Below are 23,045 nucleotides of genomic sequence, written 5' to 3' on the forward strand. Positions count from 1 at the left end.
CCTGGGCCCTGCTTAGTTCAGAACCACCTGTGCCCTGGCTTCTCCCCCAGATCAGTGACATCAGACGCCCTGGAGGGGCATCCGGGCACAGGAGCTTTGGAATTTTCCCAGAAGACTTCAGTGTGGTCACATTGGAGAGCCACCGTCATAGAGGGGTGGCTGCTACGTTCCTGGAAGCCTCTTTGAACTGCAGACACCCAGCCCGCCCCAGGCCTCTGGATCAGAATCTCCTCCGGGGAGGCAGGGCACCTGGGCAGGTGGGCACTAGCTCCTGCTGAGCCCGTGGGAGCTCAGACCTGCCCCAGAATGGGGCTCCGGGCTCCCCAGCAGCGCCCCCACCCTGGTGTTTCCTGGCTCAGGACGGGCAGCAGTAAGGCCTGGGCCTTGGTGGGCCTTGGTGCTGACGGTTCCCACTGAGGCCCCAGAGGCCATTAGTGTGGGGTCTCCACACGGCCTCGGCGGGTGCGGACGGCACCAGGAGGGTGCAGGTGGCTCTTCTCTTTTGACTTAGAGCCTGGTGACAACTGGGACGTGGGCAGACAGCCACTCGCCTGCCCAGATACCTCCTGGAGCCAGCCTTCCACTCCTGGGCTCTGCCCTCCAGAGACAGACAGAGGGGAACCTGGGGCTCGCAGGGCCTGAGACGGGCACCCCGCCCACCCTCATCCTCTGTGGCCTTCCTGTAATATCTGCCATTTTACATAAGACAGGGCAGAGGCAGGGGCCCTTCTTCAGGTCTCCAAAGCCCTGTCTGGAGGGCAGGCCATTCTCTACTCACTGACCAGACTGAGGCAGCTCAGGAAGGCTGGGCTGGCCAACAGGCAGGGGAGGGCAGGTCACAGGCTCCTGCTGGCTCACTGTCCCTCCACCACAGAAGCCACCCGCCTGCGCTTAGGTTGCTCCTCCACAGGGGCAGGACTGGCAGAGCTGGCTGCAGGGCCCCTGCTGAGCAACCAGTGTCCCCTTGAGGCCATCCTTGAGTGGAAGAATGGGGGTCTGTCTGGGTGGTGGACAGTTAATAGGAAGGGGGTCCCAAAAGGAACACTGTGGGTCAGGGTCCTCCCAGAAAAGGTGGGGGGTCTTCATAAGTTGGTGCTTCCTGCAGGAGGGGCTCCTGGGCACCATCTGCCTTCACACTGGAAACTCACCCAGCCCTCGGCGCATAATAGTGTCCCTGAAAAGACGTGTGGACAGCCCCCCACCCCAGCGAGACCCCTGGGGGTGTTGAGCCAGTGTTTGGACTAAGAGAATCACGTGTGGCCGAGGCCCAGCCTGCATGGGTCCAGGGCTCTGCGTGGCAGAGGGTGACATCATGCCTGTGGGGAGCCCCCAGCCCGGAGCTGGGGCAGTGGGCAGTGGAGGAAACAGACCAGGGGCGAAGGTCTGGGAGATGGGCAGAGGCTCGTGAGACCGAGACTTGATTCACAGGCCCTCCCTCCAGCTACAGCACAGCTGCCCCACTGCGCGCCTGAACCCCGAGCTACCCCGGAAGGGGCTTGGCGCTCCCAGAGGCCTGTGCGGGAAGGAGGCGTGGGTGAGCAGGGAGCAGTGCTGGCCTCGCCGCCGTCTGTGCTGTCCAGATGCAGGCACAGGGACCCACAGGTGGGGCTCCTGGCCTGGTGGGGCCGGTGCTCGTTAGATGGTGGAGAGCGAAGGGTCCCCTCCCTGCGCCGTCAGCCCAGGCCCAGAGTGCACTGGACTCACTTCCTGGGGCTGGGGGCAGGGGCAGGGAGCAGGCCAGCTCTTCTTCCCTCTGCAGCCCTGGCTCCAGGAGCCCCTCTCAGGGACCCTTCCTCTTAGTCGTCTATTCCTGGGACCTGGACTCCTGGGACACCAGAAGGGGCCTCCACTGACCAGGCCAGTGCATGCTGGGAAGGTCAGCTGTCCACCAGCCCGTCCCCTCCCCACCTGCACACTGAAGGGTGGTCTCCAGCCGCCTCGCCACATAACCCACTGCCAAGTTCTGTGGCAGCCCAGGAGGGGGCGATTGGCCAGGTACCTGGTCAGTTCTGCTGGGGTCAGCAGGGTGGGGAGGGTCATGCAGGGGCAGCTCAGGGTGGAAATCCCATTAGTGTTCGGCCATGGGCAGCAGGGCCTGTTCAGAGAGCACATCCAATTAAAAATTGATTTTTCAGTTTGATCCCAATCATGATGAACCACATTCAGACCCCGTCTGCCTCCTGGACACTGCCGCTCTCGCCCACGGCCGGCCCTGCGCCGCCCACCCGGCTGCCCACCCTGGAGGGATGATGTGGTGAGGGGCGCAGGCCCATCCCTCACCGTGTTTGGGTATAATTACAAATGAGCGGCACAGGGGGTTTTGTTAAACGAAAGTGTCACCGTGGCGAATCGTATTTTTATTTACTGCGAGGGTGTGTTTTCGGTGTGGCTCCAGTTAAAAGCTGCAGTATTTAATTTCCCTCCATCCAGACAGTATTTCAAAAGCGTCGTCAAGTGAGATCGACTCCCACTTCACCCTCCCTCGCCCACAAACTCCGAGGCTTCCCGAGGAGCCCCGCTGGCTGGGCTGCCAGCCTCGCCCTTGCTCCCAAGGGCCTCTGCGCTCCTCTCTCCTCCCTGTGGGGCCTCCAAGTCTCCCTGGGGTGTCCAGGCAGCAGAATTATCACAAGCATGCCTGTTTCCAGCATCGCTTGCAGTTTGGGGTGCCGTCTGCTCACCGGCGTCCACTCCTCCACTCCTCGTACAGCCCAGCTGGGCTGTTGTGAAACCACTCCAGGGGATAAGGGTCTCGCCAAGGGACCCCCGGCCCCTAGGACTGACTCGGGCCAGCCTGACCCAGGCACAGGGCCCAGAGGCTGTGGCTGTTTGTGACTATTTGGACGTGGGAACGTGCAGCCCCCTCCTGACCGTCTGACCCTCCCCTGCTGATTTCCTGTGTGGCTTCAGGCCCCTACCCATCCTCCCTGAGCCTCTGTAGAGGGAGAGATCTAACCCTGGCTCCTCACGCTATAACTGACTTCAGGATCACACGCCCAGGACAGACCCCTCCCAGACCCCAGGGGGTCCTCTGCCTGCCCTCCTGCCACGGCCCCCTGCTCTTCAGGTGACTCCCGGCAGCAGGTGGGGGCTCCTCCAGACCTTCACCTAAGCGCTGAAGCCCCTCCAGCTTCCTGGACGTACCTGGTTCTGGTTCCAGGGGGAACGGTCACCCTCTTGCAGCCTGCCCAGCCTGCCCAGCCTGCGGTGGCTGCCACTCTGGGGGCCTCGGATGCACCCTCTGGCCTGGAGACTGTTTCTGCCTGTGTTGATGCCTGCTGGGGGCACACGCTCCCCACACGCTCCATGTACAGAACTTGTCCCCAGAGGATCCTCAGGACCTGGTCACTGCATTCAGTGCCCAGGACCCGCCCTGGGAGCCAGCGCCCCACTGAAGCCCCTTGACTGCCTGCATCCCTTCCTGTGGCCTCAGCTCCTGGCGGAGGCACCTGCAAGGCTGGCCTTTTTCATTTGGCAGGGGCCCTCGGCGTCACCCAGGAGGGGCCCTCTGTGAGCAATGGCCAGCTGTTCTTTAAGGGGTCAGCCCCCTTCCTACCCCTTTCCCAGGGACCTCCACACTTAATGGGCCTTTGGCAAAATCCAATTCCACGTCAGGGCCATGTGGAGAGGCACTTGGCAGTCGGGCACATTGCTTCGCAGCAGTACTCGGGCCTTTCTGGGGACACCAGGAGGCACTTGCCTGGCAACGTCTGTCCATGTGTGGTCTTCGAGAGCATCCCAGAAGAGTGGGGTTCCATGGCACGCACTTTGAGAGGTGCTGGTCCACAGGCCAGTTGGCTCAGCGGCAGAGCCCGCCTAGCACACATGAGGCCCTGGGTTCCATCCTCAGCACCCCGTGAAAATAAATAAGTAAATAAAATAAAAGAGAGAGAGAGAGAGAAAGGGGTGCTGGTCCAGAGGGAAAAGCCGCGAGTGACGGCAGCCGGCCCCCACGCCCCGTGAGCTGTGGGGCCTTTGCACGGGCCTTGTGGCTCTTTGAGTCTGTTTCCCTGTCTGCATAACAGGACTGTCATCCTCCTGAGGCATCATGCACTCTGCTGCTCGGGCAGGCAAAAGTGCCAGCATGCAGTAGGCGCTCAGCACTTGATGGTGTCTGGGCCACACGTGGCACCTGGAGACACAGGTGCCTGCAGGCAGGTGCAGGCAGGTGGAGGCTTCCCGGAGCTGCCCTGGCCGGGGCTCAGTGGACCCTTGCCTGGGCCTGGACCCCGGGGCGAGCACAGTCTGCCACAGGGAGCTGCGCCACTGCAGGCGAGTCACGTGACTCGGTGTCCCCATCTGGACAGTGGGCGGAAGACCCTGTGAGTGCTACGTGGCAGTCAGCGGGACGCAGGGCCCGGGACCCCAGGTGGAGCAGCAGGGCTGTGCTCGGTGCAGGTGTCGGGGACGGTGGGGATGGCATGTGGTGAGGCAGGACGGCCACTCTGAGGACCCAGCAACTGCCTCTCCTGGCACGTGTGGTGGCACATCCTCCCTCTTGCTACCACGTTCCCAGCTGACTCTGTGGCCGGGGCCCATCTTGCTGGAGGGGTCCACGGCTGCCTCCTGGTCCCCAGTCTGGTCTCCCACTGGCCAGTGCTGTGTGCCCCTGCTGCAGAGCTGCCCTCCCTGGCCTCTCAGGGGCCCAGGCTCTGGCCAGCCCCATGGGGAAGGAGCCCAGATCCTCGTCAGCAAGAGAAGATGAATGCTTTTAATTCCGCGAGCTTTGTGACCAACAAAAGGAGTACATCGTCCTTCCAGACTGGAGCCCAGAGCCGATGCCCGGCTGGCATGCTGGGCAGCCCCAGGCCAAGGGGCCGCTGTTTGGACAGCAGGTGGGCCTGGGACTGGGGCCGCTTGGCGTGCTGAACGTCCACAGTGAGCTCCACTTCCACTGGGGGGCAGCTGTCCTGCCTAATGGGTCACCGTGTCCTCTGGGCTTGGGTGGCGCTGCGCTTGGGTGTGGGGCTCCTGTCCGTCAGTGCGTGAGCTGCATGTGGGGGCGTGGCCAGGCGTGAGCACACCGGGCAGGACTGTGTGCTCTGGGCCCGAGCCAGGGCGGGGGTGCACACAGCTTGCACACAGGTGCCAGGAGGAGTGGTGTGCGGGTCTGTGCGCTGCGTGAGCAGTGTGTATGTGTGGACGCAGTGTGGGGGTGTGCACACTCCCTGGACGAGGCACAGCGTGTGTGCACGAGCTCAGGAGTGAGCATGGATGCTGGCTGCATGCAGCGTGTGGGGCTGACACATGCAGGTGGCGCACACCAGGAGTGATCGTGCATCATGTGAGAGTGTGTCTGCTTGCTCGGCCTGAGGGAGGCACGTGCCATGCATGTACGTGGTGCAAGTGTGCCAGTGTGTTGCACACACACTCTGTAGGCCAGAGTGCTTGTGCCCACGTGCGTGTTCCAGCAGGAGTGAGCCTTGCACGCCAGCAAGAGCAGGCGCTCAGCATGTCCCTGTCTGGGTGAGTGTGAGTGCCTGTGACCAGGGGGCACACATGTGGGGTGCCTGGGACCCGCCCACTGGTGTGTGCGAGCACGCATGTGTGCATGGCTTCTGGAGAAGAAAATGTTTAAAAATGGAGTTGTCAGCCCCGGGTTGACAAGCGCAATCAGCAAAGTGCAGCGTCGGCAGGATCGCACGGCTCCTCAATTACCCGGGAGGAAATGGCCCCGCTTTGTGCTGAGGAGGCAGAGTGTGGCTGGAATAAAGCAAGTGGAGCAGACCCAAAAACTTCATTAATTAAAGAAACTCATTAATGAGGGACATTTAATCAGCCCAAGATTGGATCCACACTCGCCTCTTCCCTGAGCCAGGCGCCTAGCGGGAAGGAGCGCCGCCTCCCGCATGCCTCCTGCGCCCACAGCCCTGGCACCAGGGGGCTGGAGGGGAAGGAGGTGCCCAGCAGCGGGCACAGGGGGCGCGGGGAGCCAGTGTGCAGGTGTGGGCGGCAGGTGCCCCAGCAAGGAGGCGTGTCTGCGAGGGGTGGGAGGAGCTCTTGCTGGCAGTTCTGGGGGCTGCCCACCCCTCACCTGGGGCAATCGGCAGAGTCTGGAGACATCTTGAGTTGTCACAGTTGTGGGGGGACTGCTGGCATCTAGTAGCACAAGGAATGCTCGCATGTGAGCAGGGCCTGGGTGTGTGAGCGTGTGTGTGTGTCTGTGATTAATGTGTCTGTGGCCCTCTCTGGGATTCAGAAGAGAGCACAGGGCACCTATGGTGAGCTGAACAAAGGGCCAAGAAGTGGCATAAGAGCTGTCTGGTCAGGGTCATAGGGTCAGAGGCATGTGGCTGAGTGTGCAGAGCCCCAGGCCACACAGGCATCTCTGAACCCCTGGGAAGACCTTGTTTTTCAGTGTGTGTGTTAGTTCTCTCACTTTGACAAAATACCTGAGGTCAACATCTCAGAAGGAAGGAAGGTTTATTTTGGCTCCGTTTCAGAGGTTCCGTCCATGGTTGCTTGGCTCTTCTTGTGGGGCCTGTGGCGAGGCAGCACACTGTGGCAAGGGGCGTGTGGTGGAGCAAAGCCACTTACCTCGGAGTGGCCAGGAAGCAGTGAGGGAGAAAGGGCCCTTGGAGGGCTCGCCCCCAGTAACCTAGCTTCCCCCCTCCAGGCCGCACCTCCTAAAGGTTCCACCACCTCCAGTAGCACCACAGGCTGGGGCCTCTGAGGCACATTCCAGGCCCAAACCATAGCAGAGTGTGGAGAACTGGCCACAGGTTTAAGGCGGTGAGCTAGGCCCTGCCCAGCCGTCTCCTAGGAAATGCCGTCACAGCGTAGCAAGAGCTGGCCCCTGACTCACGGGACCCCCCCACAGGTCTCTCATGGACCCTGAGGACACAGACGGGTGGCTGCCACCACCCCGGCAGGGCCCAGCTTGTAGCACCTTTCCCAGCCAGGCGTGGGGGCTTCCCTGTGCTTTTCTGGCTCTCTCCTGCCTCCCCCGACTCAGCACCACACATAAGCAAGAGGGGCCAGTAGCACGGGAGAGGGGCTGCCTCCTCCAGGCGGGCGGTCTTGCTTGGACCCAGGGCATCCTCTTGGCCCACGAGGGGCCCCAGCCTGTCTTCAGTGTTCCAGTCACTCCTTGTACCAGGCGGGCAGCTGACACACCAACCCCTGAGCCCACCTCCCAGCCTGGGCATGGGCCGGCCCCAGCGACCCTCCTCCTACTGGAGGCCCAGGCGAGGCCCGTGGGGAGGGGAGCCCTGCCCAGAGGTGGGCTGGCGAGGGAGGGTGGCAGTGTGCACTGGTGCCGAGTGCCAGCTGGGAAGGCCACTGGGGCTCCATGGAGGTGGAGCCTGCAGGGGTGTCCCTGGAGGCAGGTGGCTCTTAGCTGTGACCTCTGGATTTGCAGGAGGAAGGCCTAAGCCTCCTCTTCAGGTCAGGAGGACAGGGGCTCCGACCACAGCAGCAGGGACTTGGTTTGACACTGGGAACTGCGACCCAGCGTGAGGCCAGGGGCGTGTGCCTTCAGCAGGCTGATGGCACTCGGTGGTCCTGGTGTGGCCCCTCTAGAGGTAGAGGACAGGCCGCCACCTGTGTGTTACGGCCCAGGCATCTCCATCTCTAAGGCCTGACTTCTGCTTGGTCACCGGGAGGAGGGTGGGAACTCTGGGACGTCAGGCCACTCGAGGGCTGTGGGGACATGTGAGGACCCGTCCCAAGCCTTGGGGAAGAGTGGGAGGCTGTGGCTCATGGCAGGCCTGGGTGGGGAGGGACGCGGCCTGGACCTCCCACATTCCCACCAGCCTGGGGACTGCTCCTGGGCTGGGAAGGGGCCATTTGTAAGTGTGGGGCTCAGCCCCAGCATGTGCCCAGACTGACCACCGCGCTCCGAGGCGAGCCCTGGACCTCGTGGGGACTGCTCAGGGTGGGGCGTGCCCACTGGGGGACAGGTGGCCTGAGTCTGGGCAGCAGAGTCTTCCTCCTGGAGGAGGTAGTGCTCGCCTGGCCCTGACCTCTTGTCCTGGAGTCCTGCCCCCTCCCTTCTGTCCCAGCTCCCAGCTGGACGCCACTGGGCTCCACCTGAGTGCCGACCCAGTCTCCCCTGCTGGCCTTCATCTACCAACAGGTAAAGGAACGCGACCCTGTTGCCCCTGCCCAGGTCCTGGATCCTAGGCCAGGTGGCACTGCAGGCCAGCGGCCCGTTCCTCTCTGGGTGTGCCCGGTGCCCCGGACCTCACTGTCTGCAGCGTCAGATGGGCCAGTGGTATTCCCCAGGGGCCTGACTCAGAGTCCCTCCAGCATCAGGGACATTCAGGGACCTTCAGGCTCTGCCCAACACGGGAGCGTGCAGGAGGCCACTGCAGACTCAGCAGCGGCCAGTGAGCTTTCCCTGGACCCATCTTTAAGGCCGACAGAAACGCCAGTGCCCACCCGTGCCCACTGTCACCTAGTGCTCCTCATCAAATGTCCCCAGGCCCGGGCCCTGGCCCTGTACAAGAGCTCCTGCCTGCCCTGCAGTTGACTCACAGCACAGGTGGCCTCAGCTGGGTCCGGGACCCCGGGTCCGGGCCCTGCCCCCTGGGCATCTGTGATGTGTGAGCCGAGCATGGTTCTCGGGGCCACAGGCTGTTGGCAGGTCAGGTGTGGTTGGAGAGGTGTTTTGGATAGCTTGGGCATGTGAGGCTGCTGCTCCTTGGGCTGCACTCAGGAGCTGCATCTGAGATCACCACGTGATGGGACCTTCCTGTGTCCCAGTCCAGGGCCGAGAGGCCAGATACCGCTGTGCAGATACTTGTGACCAGGCCTGAAGCCTCTCCCAGAGACACCATCTGGACCACCAACTCCTGCAGTCCCTGTGAAAGAAGGGAGCTGCAGGGGCCTTGTCCCAAACGATGAGTAGAGCCAGTTCCCAAGCCCGGCTCCCGCGGTGGGTGCTGGCATGGGATGCGTTATGTAACCTTCACCGCCAGGAAATTTACCTTCCTAATCGCATCTTGCAATTCTCATTTGAGAGTGTCTTCCCAGAGCTCACCGTCACCAGGAGTTGGCTGCAGGAAGCCTGAGGGCACCACAGGAGGGAGAGGGAGAAGTCTGGGACCTGGGACTGTGGGCCCAGACCGTGGGCTGCACCTGGGGCTGGTCCTGCCTGCCCAGCCGCCCCTGGTAACCCCAGCCACCCCCCATGGCCACCCACTTGCCCACCTCGTGTCCTGAGCACCGTGCTTAATATCCTGTTCCATTTGCTAAATGAAGAGCACGGACCATTAGTAATGCTAATATTGCCTAATGTGGGACAGCAGCGAGGCCATTGTGGCTGGCAGAGGGCTCGTCGGGGTGCAGAGCGAGAGGGGCCCTGGGACTGGGTCGGTTCTCCGTGGCCCTTTGCTTCGAGTGGGCCCCCTTGACAGCTGGCCCTCAGCCTTGTGCTCACAAGGCCACCCTGGAAGGGCGCTTTGGCCCAGGCGTCATTCTCCCTGTCCCCTCAGTAGGACCAGTAGGCCCTCCACCCTGGCCCCTGTGCCAGATGCCGCGTGTGCGTGAGCCTGCTGCCTGCACTCACCTGCTTATGGGTCACGGTGGCATCTCGGAGGAGAGAGGAGGACAAAGTGGAGATGACAGTGGGGAGGAGACGGCTGGGCTTCCAGCCACAGGAAGAGGAAGGAGCCTGGTCAGGCGGGGAGTCTGCAGAGCTTCGCAGGACCCAGTGCTGAGCTGGTGCTGCTCACCATCGTACGGTGCCCCAGACGGTTCTCAACAGTGACGAGGATGGAGCTGCGCGAGTGGCGGTGGCTGGTTGGTTGAGGCCGGCCTGGGGCTGGGCCTTGTCGAGGACCCTGCCCCTGGCTTCTCCCACCAGCCCTACCCTTGGTGGCCCATGGGTGCCAGAACGTTTGCCCACAGTCCCTGTCCCCGCTGGAGGAGCCCCGCCCGTCCCTGGAGGCAGAGGGCCCTGGGGGTGGGAAGCCCTTGGTTGCCTCCACGCTGGGGTCTGTGGGTCCCGGCCTGGGCCACTCCCCTCCCCAGCATGGCTCAGGCCAGGAGTCGAACCCAGAGCCTCACTTGGCTCTCTGTGCAGTGGGGGAGGCCCGGATATGACGGCGGCATGACAGCAAGTGGGACAGGATCCAGAGCCTCCACGTCCAGGCACCTCGTGGTGCTGGGGGCCCTCCCTTCCTCGTGCCCCACGCCCCTTCCTTCCCTCCCATACCGCCTCTCTCTAGGCTTTGTGTGCCCCAGAGGGCAGACCAGTGAGCAGCCACTGAAGCTGGCACTGCCCGGGCGAGGGTGGACAGCCACCTGCTCCCCGCCCCCGCCCCTGACCTCCGCCTCACCCCCGATTCCAGCCCCACAGCTCTGGTGTCCCTGGTCACCTCACCCGTCAGACCAGCAATGGCACCATTTCTGCGGTCCATGGCCCCACCTGTCCCCAGAGGGAGCCGCCCAGTGCCCGGGGCTGACTGCGGTGCCTGCGCGTGCAGAGCGGCAGATCCAGACGCAGGCCGAGCCCAGGGACATGCATGAAGTGGGGTCACAGGTCACAGGGGCAGGACTGGCCCAGCTCTCCTGCCACCTTTGCTGACCCCAAATACAGCACCTGCCTGCCCCCCTTCAGAGACCCCACCTGTGCTGGGCCTGTGCCGGCCCCAGCCCAGTCCAGCCCAGTAGTCCCACACCATGTGGGGCCCTGGGAGGCGGGACCTACTGACGGCGTTCCATCAGCCTGGGTTCGAGCCTGGGATCGGGGCGAACCCCATTCCCAGCATGCTGCAGCCCCACCTCCTAGCCCACCAGCCAGGAGGCTGACAGCTCCTTGCACGTTTCCCCAGGCAGAATGGAGAGTTGGGGTGGAGGCGAGGCGGGTGGAAGATAGTTTATGGAACCCCGTTATTTATGACTGGTATGCAGTGAGCTTAGAGGGAATTACTGCTTAATCGTGTGAAAATCCGTCGGCTCGCCTGGGGCTTTTCAGCTGAGAGCTGAGCCGCCTGAGCAGGAAGGGGCCGAGTCTGGGCGGAGGGCGGGGTGGGCTCGGGCCCGGTGGCAGGCTCCATTCTGGGCATCTGTCGGTCATTAGAGGGGGAGGCTCCTTGGAAGTTCGCGGGGCCAGAGTTTGCTACGCGTCTTGAGCCTTGAACCCCAGCAGGCAGTGAGGCACAGCATCCTTCCTCTGAATAATGGTCTTAAATGCACAAGATAAAGTGCCCGGATGGGAAGGAAACCAGCGATACTGAAACTCATTATCAAGAGAACTAACCCCGACACAGCTGTGTGGCATTGTAGGCGGCCGCTTCTCAACTAATGCAGGCCTGGTGCTGGTCTGGTGGCGCCCAGGCTTGGTGTTGGATGATGTGAAAGTTGGTACGAAATGGAGTGGGGGGACCGCCACACACTGGGGTCTCTGCTGGCGTCGGGTTTGGGGTCCTGCTGGCACCCAGGGCTGACAGCCACATGTGTGGGTGGAGGTGGAGGCTGTCTTCCTGTTCAGAGCACGGTCATCCTGAGTTCTGTCCCCAAGAACCCACAGAACACATGGAACATGCCCTGCTCGTTCTGGCCCTGGGGTGGTGGCAGCCCTGGGTCACCACTGTCGGCCTTCACAGTGCAGATGAGGAAACTGAACCAGGAGCGAAAAGGTTTGCAGCAGCCCCACCTCTGGGCACAGAGGCTGCAGCTAGAGGGTGGCGACCCAGCCCGTGCCAAGCCTGGGCTGAGGGCAGGGCAGCTGACACTCTCCAGGGACTAGTGCCAGGGTCTAGCTCTCTGTTGGCTCAGAGAGAACCCAGGCGTGTCCCCTGGGATGGACAACAGGCTCCACACTGAGGGAGGCCCATGCCAGGGAGGCCCGTGGCCCACCCCTCGGCCTCCACACTGCCGTCTGTCCCCACACCTCTGTGGGGAGCCTGGGGGCCTGAGGCCCTTCCCGAAGGCTGGGAAGCTGTGGCGCAGAGGAAGGGAGAAGAGCTCTGCGCAGGGAGCGTGGCCCGGACCTCGGACCCAGCCCACACCGCTCTCATTGCCAGCAGCCAGTGGCAGAACAGGGGACCCACGGTGGGTTGTGAGCCCGCCGAGTGGGCCTGGGCTTCAAGGTCCTGCTCTCCCATGTGAGCCCACCTAGGTCAACCCTGGAGTCCCGTAGGTCCAAGGAGTGTGAGGAGACGCTCATCCCACCCAGCCCTCTGGGTTGTCAGGACAGCCTGGACACCAGGCCCTCGTGGGGGAGAAGGGAGGGAGAGAGGAGCGGGGCCAGAGGGCCAGTGGCCGTGGAACACAGGGACCTAATGGTCCCTGAATGAAGTAATATGTGGTGTGACAGGCCATCCGACAGCCCTAATTAATAAGAGATATTAAACTGGCTGTCAGGGGACAGGACGGATTAGAGGGAGCGGGAGGAGCCAGTCACTCAGGTGGATTCCTGCCCCAGCTGGGCAGCCCCAGAAGCCCCCCTTCAGCACTGCCCGCTCCCCTCTCCGGGCCCCCAGCCCTCCTTTCCCACCTCTGATGCAGAGGTTGCCCTGGTCTCCCACAGAGGCCCCATCTTGCTACCACCCCCAGGCCTCCCCATACCTCCTCCTGTGGGGCTGAGGAGTCCCCTGAGACAGGTCCTCCCCACCCGCAGGGGTGCTGGTGTCCTTGGTACCAGCCCCAATTGTGCATCTCTCCCCAGCTGCAACCATGGTGACTTCAGGCCAGCAGCTTGAAATTTGCGATGCTGGGAGTGTTTACACCAGGGAAATGGGCACGTGCTACAGGGAGGACTTTCCCCCAGAGCCTCCCCAGGTGGAGACTAGGGAGGGCCCGGTCAGCCCACATAGTGGCGTCCCACATCCTGTGATCATTGGGAAGTGCCCTGCACAGATGTGGACCTGAATCAGGACTCAGGAAACCGGTCAGGTGCTGGGCCAGGACATCAAAAGGGTCCTAAGGGAGCCTAAGGGTACCTCTACTGCAGACCCTCCGGTGTGGGCAGGAGAGCACGCCCTCTCTTTAATCCCAGTTGGACAACAGTCCATTCCTGTGTGGCAGTGGTCCAGAGTGGTCCAGAGTTGGTCAGGCCTGGGTTCAAACTGCTGGTCAGCCAAGTCCTGGCTGCGTGTTCTTGGGCAGGTTACTTCCCCCCTCCGTTTCTTCCCTTGTGTGGAGATGCCAGTTCAGGGGGTTGTTTGAGGATTAACAGAAACAAGGTGTTTCTATTGCTTGAGCCAGCACAGGTCATGACCCGCTACTTAGGCCACTGCTGAGTCTCTGGCCTCAAAGTGCTGACCTGCAGGGCTAGTGCCTCCAGATGCCCCTGAAGAAGTCTTGGAAAGGAGGTACATTTTGTCCTGCAGTGACCGTTTGTCCTGGAGCAGGGACTTTCCTTGGCTCACCCTTCTGGAGCTGCTGGCTACAAGGGGCAGGGAGGGGCCTCCAATGCAGAGGGGGTGGCCCTACCCCCTGGGCCTCACTCACCTTCCTGCTGAGCAACTTGGCTTTCCAGGGGTGCCCAGGCTGGCTGGGGGCCTCTGTTCCACCCTTCCCATCCCTCCTAAACTGAAATTTGGGTTCAGGAGCCCATGAGCCATGAAGGTGGCCTGTTCCTGGGCTCAGGAAGCAATTGAGTGAGAAGGCAGCAAGCTGGAGAGGGGGAGCCAACTGTGGCCAAACAGGCCTCTGCCTCTCCCCCGCTGGCTGCCACACCCCGGGCGGCCCCAGCTGGACCCTGGGTCCACTGAGCACCAGAGCCACTTCTGCTCCTCCAGAGACCCTCAACACTCTTGTGTGGTTTAGTTCTTTATCGGGCTCCTGGGAAGGCAGCCCAGCCCCATCTTCTGTGAGTCATGGAACGATGCTTGATGCTAATGCCAGAGCATCCCGCTGCCAGGGGCCACCCAGGAAGTTCAAATGTTATCCAGATCCCAGCATAACAGGCTCATCAACTGGCCCTGGGCACCAGTGGGACCCTGCCTCGGTTCATGCTGAGGGGACTTCTGCGGAGGTGACCACTCCCTGAGGACAGGCATGTGACACCTATTGGTGAGCAAGCCCATGCACGGCACGGCTCTCTCTCCTACAGGTGCAGACACAAAGGACATAGGCCCTGCAGCAGAGGGACCGAGGGAGCCAGCCTCTCCAGCCACCCCTTCCTCCCCACAAGGCCACAGAACATACGCCAGGCCCCTATCAGCCCCTGCCCCCTGGGATGGGTGGTCACAGGTCTCTTGTGAGCAGGGCCAGCTCCACCCTCCATGGATATCCAGACGGCTCCTGCTCACCCTGGCCAGTGCCAGTGATCCTGGCGGCCTCTGACTCTTCCGATGAGGGACAATGGCCGACCACAGGTGGATGACAGGCCTCTTCCCGGATGCTTCCCAACCTGACCTCCATTCCTAACACTTCACTCTCCTGTGATGTGCATGTTGGAAAGAGGAACGTCACCTTCAAGAAAACACGGCCAAGTGTGTTCTCCGAGACCGTCCACGCCCCTGCTCTCCACCTGCCCACACTCCATCACCTCCTGGACCTTGAGTCTCCTCTCCTGGTTCCTATTCACACGTCACCCCTGGGCGAGCCTCTGGCTCCCTGGAATCACCTCCATCTGCTCTTCCACAAGGCCACCTGGGCAGCCTGGCCTGGAGCCACCCTCTCTGCAGGGGGCATCAGGAAGCAAAGGCTCCCAGCACTGAGGAAGGGACGGTGCCAGAGTTCAGGCACGTGCTGCCATGTTCTAGTGACAGCAGTGCCAATTTGGAAGGCCCGCCCAGATTCAGGTCCACCCGAGCCATTTAGCTGCAGTCCTCACCTGGAAGTCAGGCTGAACAGGGCCTGTACCTCCTGGACTCCGCGAGGAGGTGTCAGAATGGGTAAAGCTATGGGGACTCTCTGTATCCTTGGAGGGTCAGCCCTGAGGACCCATCCGTGGGCCATGTGTAGAGCTGGCTGTCCAGTGGAAATTTCTGGAAGGCAGATTTCAGCTCCACAGGTGGCACAGCTTTCTGGCAGTGCTCTTCTGAGACCAGTCAAAGGAGCTTTCTCCTGGGTAGTGATGGAGGGTGTCTGTCAGGGAGAGCGCAGCAGGCTGGGTTGTGTCCTGCACTCACCTCTGTCTACGACTTGGGAATGGAAGGAGCATTTGGTTTGCTCACACTTCAGCCAGAGATGTGACTGCAGAGTCCCCAGCAGCCAGAGACAGGCCCAACCCCACACATGCAACCCCCAGGTGGGGGGCAGGGGAAGGACCATCCTGCTTCCAGGTTGAGAAGATCAGAGCACTGAGGTCACCTTAGTCGTGGGATCCTAGGGACTGAGTCCAGACTTCCTGACTGCCAGTGGTTAGCTCCCAGGGCAGCCAGCCTCCCCTCCACACACTGGCCTCTGCAGAGGGTTGGGAGGGTCACTAAATGGACCAGGAATGCAGGTGCCTCCTGTTCTCCAGCGTGGGATTGCAGCCTGCCACGGGGCTCTGGCCCAACTCTGCCTGAGGCTTCAGAAGTTGACATGCAGCATCCTATTCAGGTCCCCATCACCAGCAGGTGTGACTGACAGCCCCAAGATCTAGGCCAAGCCTCCTCCTTCATCATCCCTCTATATCCGTGTACCAACCACATCCACATGGTGACATGGCATGGGGAGTCAGGAAGACTTGGGAGCACCTGGGACATTGGGCTGGGGCTGGGGAGCTTTCCTGCCCACTGACCCAGTAGGCCCCGGCCTCAGTGTCCACCTCTAACAGTCAGGGGGATGGAGGGGTGGTGTGGCTGCGAGAGCGAGTTCCTCTCCTGGGCAGGCTCAGATGCAGGCGGTGGACTGCCTCTCGGGATGGGCACAGGCTGGTGCACATGCCAGGTGGTCACGGGGCTGTCACCCCCTGCTCCCTGCTCATTCCTGCCTCGAAGCCAGCTCTGCCCGGAGCTGGGGAGAAATGGCCCAGAGCCCGGCTTCCCACTGCAGCCTGGCCTGCAGACCTCGGGCACGCGGCGCCCTCTCTCCAGGGGTGAGGAGTCGGAGAGCAATTAGCTTAATTGGCCTGGAGGGCCTGAGAGTAGAAGGCGCCAGGAAGGGACTGTGCAGAGGGAAAGAGGCCAGGCCGTGCGGGGAGGGGCTCTGGCTGCTGCCAGACTTCCAGAGCATCATGTCCTGCCCAGCACAGCACACGCAGGCCGCAGGACACAGGCTGGACAGAGAAGGCACCAGGCCAGCGGCGTGAGCAGAAACCCTTCTGGGGTCCTCGGGGTTAGATCTTAGAGATGACGGGTCCTGCCACCCAGCCTCTGCCTGAAGGTGGCCGTTCATTGTCCCCATTCCACAGACTGGTTTGCTGAGGTCCAAAGAGGTGAAGGCCAAGCCCAGGTTCACTCAGCAATGGAGATGGTGGGCCAGTGCTTGGGGTCCAGGAACCAAGGGCAGGTCCAGCCCAAGTGCAGGAGCCAGGTCCAGGCCAAGCAGGCAGTCCACTGCAGGGCCCTGCCCGGCTCAGGACCACACCGTCAGTCTATCAGGCAAGGGGAGGCCCTTTCATCCAGCATCATGACATCAGGACCCAGTGGGTAGCAGGTGGCTTGCCACTCTAGAATAATGTGAAGCTAGTTTACTTCAAGACTATTTACTGGGGTGTCTAGAGGGTAGGAGGAGGGGTCACCCGGGACAGCACAGGAGCCTGGAGCTGGCAGCAGTGAAGATGTTCCCAGAAGCAGTGATGAGAACCAGGAAGGAGTGGAGTCGGAGCAGGGACTCTTTAGAGGAGGCCGGGCCCACCTTGGTCCAAGATAGAGTTAGCCTGGGGGCCTCCCAGAGGAGGGTCAGGGAGCAAGTACCCAAATCATGCCTCCCTCCAGCCTCCCGGGAGCCAGAGAACACGGAGTCCAGTCCACACTGGCCAGCCTCTCAGCAGAGAGACAGGACGAATGGTGGGCAGAAGCCCGCTGAGCAGATGTCAGATGCCAGGCACAGCCTCCTGGAGCCCTGGGCCAGCTCCGGGCCGGCCACAGCAGCCTGCCCGATCTACTTCCCTGCCCCACACTTGCGCTGGTTCCAGATCTCCGCCCGTGGCCCTTGGTCGGCTTGCCAGGACGAACACCACCGTCCCTGGAGCTCACCACCTGCCAGCCACCGTGCTGTCACCTGGGAGCAGCAGCCCTGCCAGGCCAGAGCCTCCTGCTGGGCAGACTCAGTCTCAGTCCCCTCTGCTGTGCACGCGGGGCCTCCGTGAATGCTTCGGGGACAGCACTTAGTTTTCAAATGTCAGGCCACACAAGGTTCAGACCACCTTGGTCAGTACCCCTTATCTGCCCCAATATCAGGCTCGGGTCAGCCGGGGGACCAGCCTGAGTGTGGTCTGAAGGAACCAGGCAGCATGAGCTGGCAAATGTACAGTCACCCTCTCCTGCCATGGATTTGGGCCTGATGTGCCACCTTCGCCGATGGCTGTAGTGTGAACACTCCCGTGACCCGTTTCAGGCTGGGAAGGTAGGGTCACTAACCTGGAGTGGCAGAAGCTCCCAGGTGGCTCCTGGGAGCTGGAATGTGCCCTTGTCAAGCGATCCCTCTTGGGACACGTGCAGAGAGTGCATGCAGTGGGTCAGTCCTGTTGGCATCCGGGCTCTGTGGCTCACCTGCTCTATGACCCTGACCAGGCATGTTAGCCCCTCAGCGTAAAAATGGTGACCGCGATCCCTCCCACGTGGAGGAATGGGGCAGACAAACGTGAGACAAGGAATCTAAGCTACAGCACGGGGCAGGCCAGCACAGCAGGGTTTCTGGAGAGACCGCTCAGCCTAAATACCCCCCGAGGCTGTTTGCCAACCTCCCGGCCACTGGACAGGTGCTAGTGGGATTTGTCCCTGAGCCTCCTGTCCCTGGCCTGCCTTACTGGTGTGATGCCGGGACTCAGTGAGATGGCGTGCGGGACACACAGCTCAGTTGGTGACCACAGGACTTTTCCTCTTTCTTCACTGGCGCGGTCATTTATTCATTCATCAGACACATGGTTGGCACGCTCCTGCTGTATATCGTCCCCTGCTGTGGGTGCTGGAGATCTGCAGCAGGGAGGTGAAGTCCTTTCTCTCCTGGAGGTTATGTTCTGGGCATGGGAGGAGCAGGTGACCGCGATGATAGATACCTGCAGGCTCTCGGGTGGGAAGGCAGAGTGGGCCCCTGGGATGGGAGTGCCCTGTGAGAGAGAAGGCAACTCCATGTGAAAGTGTCCTGGGGTGCCCAGGCAAGCGTGTCCCTGCAGAGGGAGTAGCCAGGGCAGTTTCCTTGTGGTGGGAGCCAGACATTCCAGGAATAGCAGGGACATTTGTTGCTGGAACAGAATTAACAGGAGAGATGAAGGAGACGAGGGCCCAGAAGTAGGGATTCCGGGCCAGGACCAAGGGGTCCACAGGAGGACTTTGGATTCTGCTCTGCAGAGAGCAGGCCATAGCAGTGGGACGGAATAAGAATAGTGGGTGATAGAGATGGTGAGATTCTGGTTACATGTTGAACGCAGAGCCCCTGGAGTTTGCTGCTCGACGGCCGAGAGTGGTCCCAAAAACCAGTGAAGGTCAGGCGCAGTCTGAGTGCTGCACGGTCCGGGGTGGGGGATGTGTTTCCCGGATTGGGGAGGACCTTAAAGAAGGCAGGTTTGACATGGGGCCACGGGGGCCCGTCAAAGGAGACTGCCATGGGCGGTTGGAGTTCTGGGAATGGAGATGTAACTTGGGGTTCTCAACATATCAATGGTATTTTAAATTTCAAGACTGGATAAAGACCTTCAGATAGTGAGCGTAGCCAAAGAAAAGAAGACCCTCAGTCTGAGCTTTGGGGCCCATCAATGTGCAAAGTTTGGGGAGAGGCACAGAAACCAGGAACAAAGACTTGGAAGAAGTAGGAACTTTGGTTTCCAGCAAAGTAGGAACCAAGAGAGAACGGGATAATGCAGCCAAGGGAAGAGCTATTTCTCCCAAGAGGAGCCGCCGTCCACATCTGTGCAGCTGAGGGGACTGGACACTGCCAGTGGATTTTCAATATGGTAGAAGCAAAAACCTTGGAAAATGTGGGTTTAGGGAATAGTGCCTAGGAACGCTGGCTTGGAGTGGGATTGAGAGAGAACCAGAGCCAAGGAATTGGGGCTGTGGGTATAATAATTCATTCAGGAAATTTGCTCCAAGGGAAGCAGGGAGTTGGGTTCACAGGATGAAGGAGCTAAGGGTTAAGGGTGTGCTGCTTTCTCTGCGTAAGGGAAAGTGCAGTCTGTCTGCTGGCAGCCCTAGAGAATTGCCAGAGCTGTAAGCACGTGCTGGTGAGAAGGGCTAGACTCCTCTGTGCAGGTGAAGAGGTTGGTCTCACCCGGCAGTGTGGACAATGAGGTGGGAGAGTGAGTGTATATTTTCTTCTACTTTCTATAGCAAATAAGGAGCTAAGTCATCACCAAAAGAGAATAAAGGAGGACATTTGGGAGGTTGAGGAGGAAGAGTGAAATGGTTGTCCAGAGAGTGGAAGCTTAATGGCAGCAGGGACAGGCATAGACCCCAACTGACCATTCAGTGTGGTTTACTTCTTCAGTGTGGTCCATGGAGTGCAGCAGGCGGACCTAGATCTTAACAGTTTTGCCAGGCAAATGTGATGATGGGGGAGAGGAGCAAGTTTATAGAGGCAGGGGGATAATGACTTGACTGTGATCTTAGTTCATCCATCTGTTCATTGTCCATCATCTATCCATCTACCCTTCACCCTTGCATCCCTCCCTCCACCCATCCATCCACCCTCCCACTCGCCCATACCCCATCCGGCCACCTACCCGCACATCAATTCACCCATCCATCTATTCTTTCAATCTACTCATCTATCCCTCCTCCCACCCACCCTTCCATCCACCCACCCTTCCATCCATCCATCCATCCACCCATCCATCCACCCACCTACCCTCCCACCCACCCACCCTTCCATCCTTCCATCCATCCATCCACCCACCCATCCATGTACCCATCCATCCATCCATCCACCCACCCTTCCATCCATCCACCCATCCATCCATCCACCTACCCTTCCATCCATCCACTCATCCATCCATCCATCCATCTACCCACCCACCCACCCTTCCATCCACCCATCCACCCATCCACCCTTCCATCCTTCCACCCATCCACCCTTCCATCCCTCCATTCATATGCATTGAGATTCTTCCAAGTGCAACAGGTACTATGCTGAGCACAGAAATGTGGTGACAAAAGATAGATGGGGTGACCACTCTGGGAATTCACCATTCCGTGGGCACTTAAACAAGCTGCCCTGAAATGAGGCCATCTGAAGCCCCATGGCCTGGTCCACAGCGCCCAGGCCCAGGCCCTTCTTGACTCTGACACTAGCTGGCCTGGGAAGGAGGAACAAGGCACGGGCTGCTCAGCCCTGGGGTGCAGGCTCTCACAGGTGCTCTCTGGCTGGCCCTGGAACCCTCTGCCTTTCCCTTGACCCTGATCAGGGGCTCTCCACCAGGGCCACTTCGGACTCTCCTGGGAAACTTGGGTCATGAGTCACCTCAGCAGTCAGAGTGGGGCCCGATGTGGGCACATGTTTAAAGCTCCTCAGGAGATCGGGGTGGCATCTGGACCTGAGAGCCACTCTTGGGACCAGAGCCTCCCAGATCGTGGCGTGGAGGAACCACAGGGCAGGGACATGATGAGTCCCCAGGACCCAAGTCACGCTAGCCAAATGTATTCTGTATTTGCTCAGCCCAGGTGTTGCAGGGACCATTTGCAGATGGAGAAACCTGTGCAGGGAAGACAAATGGTGACCAGGGCCCCCTGGCGGCTCAGAAGGGAGGTTGGCATTCCGGGGTCCAGACTCTATCACTCCCTACCCCTGCCTTGCTGGACCCTCCCTGGAAGGGCCACAGTTCTGCATGGTGGTGCGGCCAAGTGGGACTGGGGCCAGGCAGCCTGTGCTGCTATCCCGGGTCCTCCATACTAGCCTTGAAATCTCACGGCCTCTATACCTCCGTTCGGTTGCTGTAGAGTGGAGACATCAGTGTCCACCTCATGGGGTTGAGGAGCATTGGCTGAGTTCATCACAGCTGGACCATGGGGTGCCCAAATGTGCTGCTCCTATTACAGTGTCCAAGTGGCCCCCAGTGTCCCTGTCTCAAGGGGCCCCTTGCCCACCCCAGAACCCTCAGACCCTGGTGCGCACTGCCCGGGTGCCTCCACCTATGTGTTGACAGGTGCCCCCGACCGTGCCCTTTAGTTCTGGGCTCCATCCCTCCAGGAGCCACACAGCAGGCATGATTGGCAGCTATCACACAGCTCCAAAGGGAACCCAGGGAGGGGCACTGGGGAGAGTTGGTGTGGGGAGAGAAGGACGCGAGTGCCCATCCTTCCTCTGGCCTTGGCGGAGTGGGGAGCGGGCGAGCTGGGAAGGTGGTGTAAGTTAGTGAAGGCTCTAATCAAATATTCATCAGCGGATCGATCTCCCCGTGGCTGCCAAGGCCCATGACAGGCCCTCGCCCTCGCATGCCCTCCATGCCCCCTGCTTCCTGTCCACCCTTTTGCCTTGTCCCTCCCCTGGATGGTCCTGGGTGCTGGATCCTCTCCCACCGCTGCTGGACACGCTCCCTTGCCTCACCTCCCTGTCCCAGGCCTACCACTTCCCAGGCTGGACGCCCGTGTGCCAGACAGCCATGGGCGATGTGGCCTCCGGGGCTGCCTTGCAGCAGAGGCAGGACCCTCCAGCCACGGGCATGCATGAGTGCGCGTGCGCCTGTGCCCATGTGTCTCCCTCAGAGCTCAGGTGCTGCCCCAGTTCCAGCGTTTCTGTAGAGGGAAGAAGGGACCAGGCAGCTTTGCTGAGGGGGAGGAAGGCAGGGGAAGACAAGAGAAGGAGAGGATTTCTGAGCTGAAGCCCTGCACTTTTTGTGTCCCAGGGTGACAGGCAGGAGACAGTCCCCACTGCAGAGCCCAGCAGAGGTGGACAGTGGGCACTTTGGGAGCAGGACAGGGCTGACCATCCACCCTCCCAGCTGGCAACCAGGCAGGCATGGGTGGGGTCTGCTTTCGGGGAGCAGAGCCCCCATCTCTGTCCTTGCCTCATTCACCATGGCCCGTGACAGCAAGGTTCCTGGGGCACTTGGTACCGTCACTGCTTATTTGGCATCTGGGCAGCTGTGATGTGAGTTCTCCTTCCTGCTGGACAGAGCCAAACCTGGGTTCAGGTCTGGCACAACCCAGATGCCCAGGAATCAGCTGTTGGGAGAATAAGTCGTAACCTAGTGGACGGTGTCAAGGAGAACGAGGCCCGGCCCGCTCTCTGGGGGGCATCTGTCCTGTGTGTGAAGACAGGGGAGACATTAAAGCATGCAGGGTGGGCCTGAGGGGGCAGGAGGGGCCCCCCTTGGCAGGCAAAGGCACTTGGCCTGCAACCCTGAGGCTGTGGCAGAGGCAGACGGGGTGAGAGGACAGTGACGAGCCAGGCCAAGGGAGCTGGCCGATGTGCAGGGAAGCAGGAGAAGACCTGGCACCAGGGCAGCCCAGCTCTGCCGGCACCCAGCAGGGCTGCCCACGTCAGGGTGGTGAGGGACGCATGTGGTTCCGGCTGCAGGGGAGCCTCGGGCGAGAGGTGAGGAGGCTGCCCCGCTCACAGCCCTCCTCATCCAGCAAGCCCACCGCGGCCAGGACCCCCTTCTGCTGTCCCTTGGGAGCTGGGCCAGGCAAACTGGCCTTGACCATGCGGAGCCCTTCCAGTCAGGCTGTCCCAACAGGATGGCACCTGTCCTTCCAAGAGATGGTCACTCTCACCACGCACACCCGGGGTCCGTGCCTCATCGGTTCAGGGCATGTCCGCAGTGGAGGAAGCAAAGCAGAAGCCCCTCTCTCTCCGGCCTCTGCCTGGCCCTCACTTTCTGACCACTTGAAGGCCCCAGGCTCTTCTCTGGGGCAGGAGGGCTTTCCACCAGGCTTCTCGTGGACCTGAATCAGAGGTTCCCACAAGCAGAAGGCCTGGGTGAGGGGAAGGTCTGCTCCCGGGTGGAACTGCTGCCGATGTGGGATCCAGACGCCTCTCTGAGGAGCTCTGTCCTCACACCCTGCAGGCACCTGCCTGGGACCCAGGCTGCTAAAAGCCCCCAGGAGTGACTGGGACTGGCATTG

The 23,045-nt window shown here is 61.1% G+C and overlaps 1 protein-coding gene across 8 annotated transcripts in view; it reads left to right on the top strand.

The window, feature by feature from the left end:
• Rbfox3 (RNA binding fox-1 homolog 3) overlaps positions 1-23,045 on the top strand; it is a 393,803-nt gene that overhangs the window by 348,261 nt on the left and 22,497 nt on the right. The gene's annotated exons all lie outside the window — the stretch shown is intronic.

Source organism: Sciurus carolinensis, chromosome 3 (genome assembly GCF_902686445.1).
Source record: "Sciurus carolinensis chromosome 3, mSciCar1.2, whole genome shotgun sequence".
In the NCBI taxonomy this organism is placed as follows: Eukaryota; Metazoa; Chordata; class Mammalia; order Rodentia; family Sciuridae; genus Sciurus; species Sciurus carolinensis.